This window comes from Pipra filicauda, unplaced genomic scaffold (genome assembly GCF_003945595.2).
Source record: "Pipra filicauda isolate LSUMZ 115617 unplaced genomic scaffold, ASM394559v2 scaffold20_size4479445_pilon, whole genome shotgun sequence".
NCBI classification, from domain to species: Eukaryota; Metazoa; Chordata; class Aves; order Passeriformes; family Pipridae; genus Pipra; species Pipra filicauda.
Genome location: NW_024104321.1, coordinates 2,020,110 through 2,033,533, shown reverse-complemented (window position 1 = coordinate 2,033,533; position 13,424 = coordinate 2,020,110). Strand labels below are relative to the sequence as shown.

Here is a 13,424-nt window from a genome sequence, read left to right as displayed (position 1 = left end):
CGCGGAAGGCCGGCCTAGCCCGGCCCGGCCCGGCCTGGCCCGGCTCGGCTCGGCTCGGTTCGGCTCGGCTCGCCGCCGCTCGGCTCCGCTCCGCTCCGCTCTGCTCCCTGCCCTGCCTCTCCTCGCCCCCCGCCGCTCCCCTCCACTCCAGAATGTTCAGCCGAAACCTACAGGGCCCCGCCCCGTGGGCGGCTCAAAGGCGACGGCCCCGCCAGGCGGCCCCGCCGAGCCGCCGCAGCTCGGCCGCGGTGGTCGGGCGCCGGCGTGGTTCCTGTGGGAGCGGCTGCGGGAGAGCGGCCGCCCGGGAGCACCGCGCGGCCTTTCCCCACAGGCACGTCCCCGGCAGCCGCACAAAGTGTCGGAGCCTCCCAGCCCTCCTCACGGGGAGGCGCCCGGGCGAAGCGAACGCCCCGAGCCGCCCGCGGTTCCCACCGGGTGCGGGCGCGGCCGCGCGGTGCGTGTGCCCCGGAGTGCCGCGCTGCCCTGGCCGCTCCGTGGGCTGCTTGGAAATCTGTGTAGCGCGTCCAAATATGTGCTCATACACGTGAGGGAAAACAACGTGTGAAATACTATAGCACAGACAAACTTCAGGCTGGATATTGTCACGTTCAAAATGCCTTGTGGTTACGGCAGATAAACTACTCTTGCGGTGCTCTTATGGTAAATAGGCCATTTTATGCAGCCCCTTGATATGTCATCCAGTGAAAGGAAGGTGAGATGATCCATAAAATCAGTGGAAGAAGATACTGCAGTAATGTATTTTGGGGGAAAAAAGGGGGGGAAAATGAAAAAAAACAAACAACCCAAACCTGCGGACTAAAAAAAAAAAAAAAAAAAAAAAAAAAGAAGGCATTTTAAAAAACTTGTTTTATTTTTTTTACTTGTTCGGTTATCAAAAATGATGCAAAGATGCTTAATCATGATATGGCAAAACCTGGAAGGAAAGAGGCATACCTGACAGATGAAATTTCCTTACTCTGATAGTTGACGTCAGTGGCCGGAATTAAAAGACATGCAGACTAGATGTATGCAATTCTGACAACACCTAGTAGCAGGGTGTAGCAATGTGTTGCGTTCTCCATCATTTGATATCTTAAGAGTAAGGCAGTTAGTTATCTGAAGAAGTCATGGTCTGTTTAACCAAAAGTAACAGTGTTTAAGCAAAATTCCTTATGTAATATACTTTTTTTTCATGTTAATTGCTTGATCTAAAGGCATTTTCTGTTCTTCAGATTGTTAGTGATGTGAGTTATGAAATTATGAAATATAGAGCTGTCAGCGAGCTAAAATGACCTGTTTGCACTTTGGTGGCCAGTATCAGAAGTCAAATTAAAGAAATTAATAATTAAGCACAAATTAAAGAAATGTCTTGGAACCATCAGAAGGAAACTTAATATTGACAAATGCAAATTACATTTGGGAAGAAAAATCAAATGTAAAATCAAAAGAATACCAGTAAAACAACAGCACTTCAGAAAAGAATCTGGGGGCTGTAATGGACTATAAAGTAAATATGAGTCAGCAACATTCTACTGTTAAAGAAAAAAGACAAGACAGCCTCATTTGTGGAGTGTATTAATAGGTGTGCAGTACATCTGACAGGACTAATTATTTTTCTTCTAGGGATTGACAAAGCCAGCTATGTTTGGACCTTTCAAACAGAGGACAGTCCAGAGGAAAATAACAAAATATTAAAATATAAAGTAAGAGGTATGTGAAAAAGTTGAAAGATTTCCATTTAGTCTGAGAAGATAGAAGGTAAATGGTCTCTTTATATGGTAGGTGTTGCTGTGAAACGGACAGAAATATTTTATTCTTTCTGGGAAAAAAAAGGAAAAAATGAATCATCTAAATTGTTCATAAAGTTCAGATTCAATATTAGACAAAACTTTCTAAAACATTAAGGTTTATGTATTGGAATATGTATATTTATATATACTGGAAAAATAATGTTCCAAATTTAGCATTTGGAACAAGACACCTAGTGGAAGTGTGGAATCTCTTCCATACGTAGGTTTGATAGGCAAGATCATTGTACTTACCTTTGTCTGTTCTTAGGGCAGTGGATTGTATTATGAAATCCAGTAAACTTTTTTACTTCTAGCAAAAGTAATTCAGTAATTTTTTCCCTTTTATTACTCTGTGAATTAATTGCTGTAACTGGTATAAAAGAAACATTAACTCATTAATTTTATACTGTCCCTTTTTCTTTTCCAAAGGGACCTCCTTCTTGTTTGTGCCCTTAGTGAGCATTAGCTCTATTTTTCCTGGTCTATTTTGTAGAGTCTGCCATCAGTGTAATACCCAGAAATCGAAACGGAAATGGAAATAAATAAGTTACTGTAACTGGAATTTCATTTGTCTGCCCTGCCAGGACTGCTGTGGCTATTTATTATGAAAAGCACAGGGCCATAAATACAGCTACCTCCTTCCTTTACGCTGTATACATTTGAAGAGGAAAGAAGAAAAGCAATGGTATAAATATAAATAGAATGGTGGACAACGAAGGCACCTGAATATTTCTTAAGGGTGTTTGAGGAAGAGAGAAAGAGATCACAGAGGTAAAGAAAGAGATTGGTAAGGAAAGAGAGTAGCAATGTGTGAATATGAGCACCAACGGAAGAGACAAGGCATATGAAGGACAGAGAAGATCTTTGAAGTGAAAAATATCGTTCAGGAATGCTTGTATGAGTAAAAAAATGCCAACAATGGTGGGAAAGGGCTTTGAATATTTATGAGTAAGCTGTGGGCAGAAACATACAAGAGGAGGGTCAGAGCCTCATGGGATATGTAGGAAGGTAAAAGAAAATAGAATAGAATTTAAATCTCAATACAGAGCACTGTACTTATGTGTGTATGAGATTATGATAGAGATTAAAGAAAAGACAGAACAAGCAGCAAAGATGAAGTAAAGAAGGAAGGAAGCAGAGAAATGAAATTGGAAAGAAATTGGAACTGTTTGTTGAAGTGCTTAAATGATTCAAGTCATATACTTTATAAGACTTTTGCAGATTTTTATCTTTATCAAATACCAATACGATTTTTATATTCTTGCCTATGGCAGTTACCAGCAGTATTTAACAAGCAGTGAGCAGGTTTCTAGGGAAGAAACACTGAAAAACTGAAATTGAAAGTCTCAGTTGTAAAACTTCTAGCCTTTTAAAAAGGCATGAAGAGATCTTTCTCCTGTACTCCCAAGCAGCATGTTTACCATCTGAGTTTCTTAGACTCTAGAATATATCTTTTATGTATGACTATAGTCACAGGTTTGCAACAGATGAATACCAGAATCAGACATAAACAGGATACATTCCCATGTCCAGCTTTGAACATGGGGCAAACATCTTCCACTGTTTTCTATATCAATTATTAATTAAAATTCATGTGATTAAAAAAATCAAAATATTACATGTTTTCCTTTCTGCATTTTGTGTTGCTTATCTGCTGATAGTATCAGCTAGAATTTTTGAAGAAGAAAGCTTAATTACAAGATATAAAAAACTGCAGAGATTGAAGGTAGATACCAAATATCTCCATTATATTCAGTTTTGGGTTGAAAAACACCTTGCCTTTTACTCATGGAATGAGACTTTCATAGATTTGTCCATATGAATTCTTTTTGGCTGTTTGAAAGGTCCTATAGGATAGAAGGCAAAGAACAAGTTTAACAGTGTAGGAGGGATTATTACATTGAATATATACTCCTGTCAGGATCACACTCATTATTGCCTGTGTTCAGGTATCTATTTACCCCAGGTTCCACTGTAGGGATAAGGTTATCCTGTCAGGAAACAGAACTGACTTATACTGTCAGTGCACTTTACTGTGTTGTCTTACAGCTGCAACAATGGCTTTATGAAGGACGTAAGTAAAGATAACGAGAAATGACAGTGTACAACCTCACACATAGTGGTTGAAGGATCACAAAGAAAATGCTAGAGTCATAAAAATCAGTAATATTTCAGAATATTTTGGTTCATGTTTGGCTGCCATTTTTGATGAAGAACCAGTGAAGTCAGAGAGGAAGAAAGTGTATTTTTCTTTTTAAGGAAGTTCTAAATTAAATTTCTAATTCATAGAGTCATAATATCATAGAATAATTTAGGTTCAATGAGACTTCTTTAAGTCATCATGTCCAACTCTCTACAAGAAGCAGACAACTCAGGTTAGGTTACTCTGTTGCTTGTTCAGGGAGTTACAAATCAAGGTAGTCTAACCCAAGCATCATTTCCTAGTCTGCAAGATTATTTCTCTGTCCCAGGGAGTTATTTTGAGGGTAAAATCTCTTCCATGGGGCATTTGTCAGGCTTTTGGTTATTTTTGTCTCTGTAGTGACAACACCCATTTCATCAAGTACAGCAGGTGTCTCCTATTCTCATGGAGGCAGGAGAAGTGGTCAAGAGAAATAGGTACAGAACATATAATTCTGTAGCTGAAGACTGAGATAAATACATTTTAAAGTGAAAGAACATAGAGTAAGAAAGAGAAATGGCCCCTGGAAGAAAAACATCAAGAAGTATACAATAATAACAAAAAAAATATTTTTTCTTTCTTCATAATAACACTTTTACGAATATGAGTTACTATTGGGTTAATGAAGAAGAGATTAAAAAAGATGCGGTGAAGCAGTCAAGTCCTTGCTTATTTATCTGTGTAACTGTTCACACAAAAGTGTTTTTTCTCTACTTTATGACAATTTCCATGCTGCTTTTTTCTCTCCCACTCTTGGTGCGTTCTCTCCATGCTTTCTGATTTCTGGCTTTCTTGCAGGGCAAGAAAGGTCCATTTAAATATCAAGTCCATCAGCAATTTCCCAACATATATATCTCAAACCAAAGGATTCTTTACAGCCAAAGGCTTATGAGGAGTCCAGCTGTCCTTTGGACCGTCTGGTGATTATTCACTGAGTTTACAGTGGTGTCAGAACGGCAGTCCGGTGATTGTTGTAGGAGGTTAACCATGTGTTGAATATTATCTCCATTTTTACAAGCTGCCCTGCATTTAAGATTGATATTGTTAGCAGCTAGGAGAAAACACAATACATGAAACAGAAAAAATAACACAGAGCAGTGTCAGGTGATTCTGACAGATTTGAGGAGGAAGACACGAGGAGTTCTGAGAGATTACACTGGCTCAAAAAGTAACCAAGTCCTCTTAAAAATATTAAGATACAAAGAGGTGTCTGTCATAAATACTAGCTTATGAAGGTTTGTAAAGATCTAGTAACTAGGTGGTTTCTATAACGAAAATGCAAAGAACTTCATAGCTTTATATCAATTAGAATCTTAAATGGAAGGTAATTATCCCCAACTTTGTGTTGCTCAAACCTGGCTGGAAATTCCACATCAAGATGGTCAAAATAGGCCTTTTTTAAATTTCTCTATTAATTAGCCTCTCCAAATTAACGGTACTTAGAACGTGTGTCACTTTTTCACTATCCACAAAAATTAATTTTATATTGTCTCTTTTCAGCTTTCAACACACCATCGAAGTACATTTTCTTCCCATATGTTTACGGCACAAATGAACATTGGAAGTGTTACCTGGAGGAAGATAAGTCTTGGCAATTGGAGTTTGGGAGAAATAGCATTGTGTTGGGCAAGAGTAAAACCAAGACTGGAATTTCGTAGATGATTGGATGTGTCTGGGAAAATGAGTAGCATTAAAATAGCTAGGAATGTTAACATGTAAATATAATTGGTGAGTTTCAGAGTTAATTACTGGTGTCACTAAGGAAATCACTGCACCTCTTAAAGTTATTTTTCTGCAGTCTCAGGAAAGAAAACAATTATTATACTTGACATATACATTCAAGGATATCTTTACTATGACAGCATAATTACTTTTTTATTTCTGCATGAATTAAAGTTTAGGTTCTAAAAAGCAGTTCTGTTTCTTTGGTAGCCCAAGAACAAGAGTTACTCCTCTCAAAACCATTGGACACATATGACTCCTTAAGATCATTTTACTTTATACCATACATATATGAGATTTTTGATCAAGAAGGGCTGAGAGAAGGGTTTAGAGAAGAAAAAATGCACACTGCTTGTAAAGAGAGAGCAGAATTAACAACAGAAAATGCGTTTTAAAAGGGCATACTTGAAAACAGATCTGAAGAGGGCAGCCTGCAAGAAAGAAGAGGTTTCTTAAGGTTAAACTTTTATATTACTCCACTGTGCAATATAAGTGCACCCAAAGTGACAGATACCTATCCAATAGAAACAGTTATTCAATTGAGAGAGGAAAAATCACACACAGAAGTGTTTCAGTTTCTCTGTGTCTGTATTCCTCCAACTACAGCCTGTTTGTTTTCCCCTTTTATTGATAACCTTCCATGTTAGGATTATTTTAGCATCATTTTGCTATATTTGGTTAATTTTTTTGTCATTTGGGAAGTAGTGGTAAGGTCAAAGAGGACTATAAAACAATGCACATTCTTATGAGACTAGAATTAAGGTTCCATTAGCAATTTCAACTTTTTATCTTGAATGCTGATGGCCTAATAAACAACATTTAATAGTTTTAGAAATGTAGCTTTTAAATGCAAGAATATTAGAGTGTGGGTGAGTTTTTATAGTCCCACATATCCCAAGGTAAAAAAGGCTGGAAAGGTGAAGGGAAGAAAAGATTCAGAGAATTAATTCAGAATAGGGCTACGCTATCTGAAAATGCTTTGCACACTCACAGGATCTTGTTGCACCGTATAGATGATTTTACATATCTTTGGGAAATGTCACTTTGGACCTGACTCAGTTTTCCTCTGCCCAGACTCCTCTAACTAAAGAATGTTCGGTTCCTCTGTTTTTAACATAGTTTACTTCCCGATTAGAGCAATGTGAACACTCTCTTCTTACTCTTACAGGTGGTTTTTAATTTATATTGTTCTTGAAGGAGAGGATAGGGAATGATTTTAAAGTAATTGAGCTTAAAACAAATTTTAGCCTGTTAACTTTTTTCATCAGTCAAATTTCATGGCCACTCTGGCTATTTGCTATTCCAGTGTAGTCATGACCTTAGCAACAGAAAATTAAATAATTAGCATAAAATCTGTGGCAAAAGATGAAAGTGCTGGTGTAGTTGTGATTGCTGGGAAGATTGTTGTTATAATCTGATGATCTACCACAATATTAAAGCATTTTTGGTGGGGATGACCTCATGCAAAGAGGTACATTTCAAACCTGTCTATTGTATATGTGGTGGTGTTGTAGCTGTGTGTAGAGCTACTAAAATAGATTTAAATTCATTGTATTTCTAGTGCACACAGGTAAAGCACAAATATGGGAAGATCAGAAAAGCTGGAACTAGATGATCTTTAAGGTTAATTCCAACCCAGGATATTCTATGATCCTATAAAATGGTGAGGCACAACTGAAGGTTATTAACTTTGAAAAGTCTCTTTATACATGGCTATGCATGGTGACAGTGACACTGGCAAGAAAGTTAGAAAAGCAGTCCAGTTTTATATCTGTATTCTGGGAGGAACATATATAAAGTAGTTAGATTATGGTGTAGAGTTTTATGAAGTCTTACTGGTTCAGTTTGATGTGACCTGTACAGCTCAGGCACAGAAAAGTCACACAGAAACTACTGAAGATTTTTGCAACACACTCCACCTGCCCACACCCCCTTTCACCCCAATTCTGCTCTATACAGTGTGTGAGCACAAACACAACCCCAGTATTTGTAATGTTTTATATTATTTTTCTCTAAGACAGCCACTATTTATATATATATGTATATAAAATCTTCCTTAATCTAAGACATACAAGTTTTTATATCTTTCCTCTGCCTGGAATTTTCTGGTCTTCACAATTTTATTTTCTTCTAACTTCTGCGTTGAGAGACACTCCATAAAACCAAAAGAACTGGCTTTACAGTATTTCTGCGTCATTAAGGAATCTTCCAGTAAAAATCCTATGCATGTGTTCTTGCTCATGCATAACTGAAGAAGAATTATGCTTAAACCTTTAGTTTGAGAGAGCCTTCCAAATAGTACTCCTACTTTCAGGTTTAAATTTCCAGGGAACCTAACAGATTTGAACACCTAGTTCTCATTAATTTTTTTATGGGAACTGGACAAACCTATCCCACAGGCACATTGGCAAACACTAGGCTTGCATTTCATCTATTTCATTGCTCTGTCTTGGAAAGCATGAAATAAAAATGAAACAAAGTAAAAATAGGAAAATTAGAAAGAGACTTACTTATATATATATAATTGGTTTTAATTACAAATATCCGGAGAGCTGCCAGAAAGTAGAGTAAGAGGTGGAGTTCTGGGGCAGAAACTTCTTGTTTGCCCAAACCCATAGAGGTACTCTTCAAACATGTAATGTTCATCCATGGTTAGTGTTGAAAAAAATGAGTGTGAAACGTATACATGGTATGCTAATGAGAACATATCTATATATCTGTATATCTGCATCTATTTATATGTCTATCTATCTATCTATCTATATGTACATATGGACTAACTGAGACAATGGAGATTAGATTTAAATAAAAAAAATGTTATGATTAATTCTTTGAGCCAAGTTCCATTTTACCAACTCTACCTTGTCTGGAAGATCAAATCTGTAAGTTTATCATTTTTTATTAACCAAATAAGTGAACTAGTCTAGTCTTTAATTATGATTAAAACTTTGAGACTGGAGCTCAAATTTAGTTGTAATTTTTCTATTTTTATGCTGTTTGTACTTCATTTTTTTTATCTACGTGATGTTAACCTACATACAGTTGTAGTGTGTAACAGTCTATTTACCAGATAGGTGGAGAGAGACTTTCTTACAAGGACATGTAATGATAGAACAAGGGGGGATGGTTTTAAATTGAAACAGAGTAGGTTTAGATTAGATATTAAGAAGAAATTCTTTACTGTGAGGGTAGTCAGGCACTGGAACAGGTTTCCCAGAGAAGCTGTTGGTGCCTCATCCCTAGAAGTGTTCTAGACGAGGTTGGATGGGGCTTTGAACAACCTGGTCTAGTGGAAGGTTCCCTGTCCATGGCATGGGGGTGGAACTGAAGGATCTTTAAGGGCCCTTCCAACACAAACCATTCTATACCTTTATGAACTCTAAGCTTCGTAGTTGTTTTTCTTCCTTATATAATGTAATTCTGAGAAAAGCTTATCATTGGAATATTCAAAAACTAAAATTTAAGGGTTAAAAATCTAAATATCCACAAATCACATAAATGATTAATAGTCTGAAGACAATAGATGAGGAATTCAAATACATCTGTACGTACATGATAATATAGAAAATATTCAGGGGCCATAAGTAATTATCAGATGACTTATGAATCTATGCAGACTCATAAAAAACTTGTAAAGTTCCAGTAAGTGTTTTGCAAATAACTGATGAATTAAAAATCATTTGCTTAAAAGTTTAGCTCCAAAAAATGTGTAAAGCAGACAGAATAATTTCTAGCATTCAGGTGAGGATTCAGCTTGAAGTGCTGTAAAGTGATACTTTAATTGTTTTCAATGGGACTAATTTTTACTGCCAAAGGACCTGTTTCATAAAATCTGTATTTAGCCTAAATAATTTCCTGCAGCATGGTACAACCAAATACTTTGATAATGCATCAGAGAGCAGATTAATGTCTATGTGGTAAGAGAAGCACTAATAACCTTGAAAATTAATATTGTTTTATTTTTCATAATATGATGTTCAGGTAAGTGCAAAGTCTATGGAACTTAGGTCTTCAGTCTAATGAGATTACTTCAGTATTCAAAAGTGATTGTGCTATACAGGTCCTTGGATTTTTACTAACTTTTTTCCTTTTAAATCATAATGATATAGTTAACATGGTTTGCCAAGACATGCCACATATGCTTAATTTTTTCTTTAAAATATTATGACTGGACACTTACTTTTCCAACCCGCAGAAATTTCAAGTTATTTGACAGTACTTCATACAATGACATTTGGCATCATGGTATCAAACTGGTACCTAAGGATCTCCATTTTCCTACCGATTCATAGGATCAAAACAGTTCACAATTTGTGTTTTCAAGATCTGGTGGTTCAGTTCCAAATTTTACATAACATTGCATTGTAGGTTTTAGCTGAATGCTTTGTTCCCCACCGAAGCATTTTGTTGTCATGACAAAACAAATATTTCTATTTGACTTGGTACATTCACCAATCAGTTTAATATATTTTTTTCATGTAGGGTAGCAGGGATTTAAGTCTGAAAATGTACCATAATGCATGACTAGGTGATTAAAAAAATATTTTTTCTTAATGTGAAGTTTTTAGAAATCCAGCTCCATAACAGTATACTGTAATGTTAATTTTACTCAGTTTAGATTAAATTAGGGCCCCCTGGTGGTCTAGTGGTTAGGATGCAGCACTCTCACTGCCGCGGCCCGGGTTCGATTCCCGGTCAGGGGACTTCTCCGGGCAGATGGAGCTTGTCAGCCCTGTAAGGCCATCCATCTGAGAGAAGGTCACTCTAAACAAACCTGCGTCCTGAGGACCTCCCTGCCACCGTCCAAGCTCGCTCGGCCCCGGCAGATGAACCTCAGGATTAAAGGGTGGGCTCAGTTCAGCGCACACTGTGTCTCACCTAAAAAATCCACTGCGCAGGCTCGAAGGGTAAAAGACCTTTCCCAAATCTTCGTTCGCGAAGACTGGCCATGATGATGAGATTAAATTACCAGAAGTTGAAAAAAAGATGACAAAGTTCAGTGTTCGATAGTTTTGTGTCAAAATGAAAAGATGGTGTGTGTCTGTCCCAGTTGACCCATTCAGGGAAACAGCTTCTCTGAAGGTCTATTCCATATTTTCATTAATAACTTAAATGAAATAAAGGGCGTAGCCACGCAATTGACAGATGACACAATATTTGTAGAGTTTGCAAGTATTCTGGAGATCCTCATAGGTCAGAGAAAAGTTTCCAAATCTGATTAAATTTAATGATGACATATACAAGTACCACGCTTGGCAATGATGTTATATGGGCAGTTATAAAAGGAGGAAGAGCAATGCAAGAAAGAATACAGAAAAGTACAGACGTGCCATAATCTGAATTAAGGTTTATAAGATGTTGCCAAGAAATGTAAGTGTCGTTCTGGGAATGGTTCATGGAAAATTGACAGCTCTGAGTGATATTTTTACTTCTTTCCTCAGTCTTGGCAAGGCTTCAGCTAGAAATTAGGTTTGGGCACCATTCTCTCAGAGAAAACAATCAGAAAAGAGCAACAAAGTGATCAGAGATTTAAAGACACATGAGAAAAGTTTTTGTCTTGAACTGAAAATTGGATTTGTATACTCTAGAAAGGATGGTGCAGAGGATATGGTAATGATCTCTATGAAAATGTGCAGGTATTATAAAAAGAATATATTTATCCACCATCACTGTGGGATAAATTTGACTTAATTTAAAACCAAGACAGTTAAAAAGTAAGTTAAAAAGTAAGTTAAAAAGTTGAAAGCTAAAAAGTAAGAATGATTCAAGTTACTCCTACCTGAAAGTAGAGTAGATTGACCAAATGACTGACACATTGAATTACCTTTTTAATGAATTACTAGTAACAGAAAAATAGCAAATTGATATTTGGTCTGGATTTAAATATGTATAGAAGCTTTTGTTGTGGGTTTTTTTTGGGGGGGGAAGAATTTTTACTACTTCCAGCCCTTCAGAATGAAAATAGGACAGAGAAATACCTGCATTTCTGCAGTACACAGATGTGAAGTTTTGTGGGGTTTTGTGAAGTGCATTAGTGTGCTGACTAATGGGACTACTTCTTGAAACGCTGGTTTTCTCTCCTTTCATTTTTGCTGACAGATGATACATTTTTCTGTAGCTCTTGGAACTAAAAGCTTTTCATTTAATGACTAAAAATGTACTTGCTTGGAATACTATGAGCTTGCCATTCTGAGAACATGATGACAATGATACGATTGTGATGTAATTACAGCATGTACAGCCTTGGGAAGTGATCTCATTTTCTGAAAACCATAGGTCTGTGTAACAATTACAGTACAGTCTCTAAACTTGCATTTACGGTCGGGAAAAGGGAAAAGTTTTTAGGCTATGCAGATGCCAATAATCAGACTGTAGTTATGTTTTAGGGCATCCTGCTACCCTTTTCAAAACATGAACTTGAGGGTTCTGAATTGTTAAAAATACTGACCGCAAGAGCTTATTTTCTAGATAATTTTCTCTGTATTGGTAGGTGAATAAAATAAGTAGGGAAGATAAAATGTTTCTGGTACATGAACGTAGGTAACTTCTTCTAGCATTTTTGTTTTGTTTTTTTATTCCCCAGGAATATATTCCACTTGCCATTTGGAGAGGGAAAAATGCAAGAGCAGAAGCACTTCTGAACCTTGGTCCACATTATTGAAGACCACTGTTGTGAAAGCAACTGTAAAGAGATCATTTAAAGTCGAGCAGTGATACTGCTCACCATGTCATTCTTCTGCTTGTTCTTTGCTGTATTAAACTGGGGGTCTTGTTTAACTTAAATATCTACAGCCAGGAAGACCATTGACTTAGTTTTGATAACAAAGACAGGGAAGAAGAAACAGCCCCTCTGAGCATGTAGGGCCTTCTAAATAGCTAGAAACCTTTCACATAAGTAGAGCAATAGATAGTATGGCATAAAAAAGTATGACACAGTGCTGTTTAGAACAACAAGCGAAGTGAGGCACACAAAGGCATGACCTTGTGTTGAGTAACCTACTCCTTATGCAAGTAATTTTCATTAAAATAAGCTGATGAATTTCAGGGAAGAATTTCTGTAAATATTATTTTATTTTTAATTAATTCACTTCAGCATTGTATTTTCTGGTTGTGTTTGTCTATGAATATTCTAGTGAACCAGAATTAGAGTGCAGGACTGTACTTGTGTAGTTATTTAGCTATTTTTAATGCTGCATAATGCTTAGGGAAGATGAGTCTTGTACATGTAACCAAAACTAGTCATGGCAATTCAAATATATTGCAATTGGAAACCTCATCAACTGCAGATAAATGGAAAACAAACAAAAAGTATTGTAGGAACCAGATCTCCCCTTTTAAAATGAGTGAGAATGCTAATGTCATTCTTCAGTACCACCTTTCCTCCTTTGAATTATTCTCTGGAATTAAACTGAAGCAGCTCAAGAGTTTGTATTTCTGTAGTCCCCCAGTCAAAGTCTTTTACTTATGATTTCCTTGAAATGAGAGGGAAGATAATTTTTTCCCATGTTTCTGTTCTCTTCTTACCATATTCATTCATTTTACTCAAAGAATTGGCAATTGTTCATACTTCAAACTGCTCTGAGTGGGGAACAACCCTCAGGCAAGTGCATGTGAAAGGTAAGAATCTTTGAGTCTCCTTTCCATTTACACAATCTCCTCAGAAGTCCTATCCTAAAATCATGTAGACCACTTCATCAAGTTGGTGAAAATGAATTTGCTCTGTGATTTTT

At 37.0% G+C, this 13,424-nt stretch overlaps 2 long non-coding RNA genes across 2 annotated transcripts; both read left to right on the top strand.

The window, feature by feature from the left end:
• Positions 1–126: 126 nt before the first annotated feature.
• LOC120323196 lies at positions 127–8,194 on the top strand. Its single transcript, XR_005563437.1, has 3 exons — positions 127–712; positions 1,624–1,710; positions 5,473–8,194. It is a non-coding gene; the product is annotated as an uncharacterized LOC120323196 (long non-coding RNA).
• A 3,733-nt stretch (positions 8,195–11,927) lies between these two features.
• Positions 11,928–12,425, top strand: LOC113995926. Its single transcript, XR_003543576.2, has 2 exons — positions 11,928–12,180; positions 12,278–12,425. It is a non-coding gene; the product is annotated as an uncharacterized LOC113995926 (long non-coding RNA).
• The last annotated feature ends 999 nt before the right edge of the window (positions 12,426–13,424 follow it).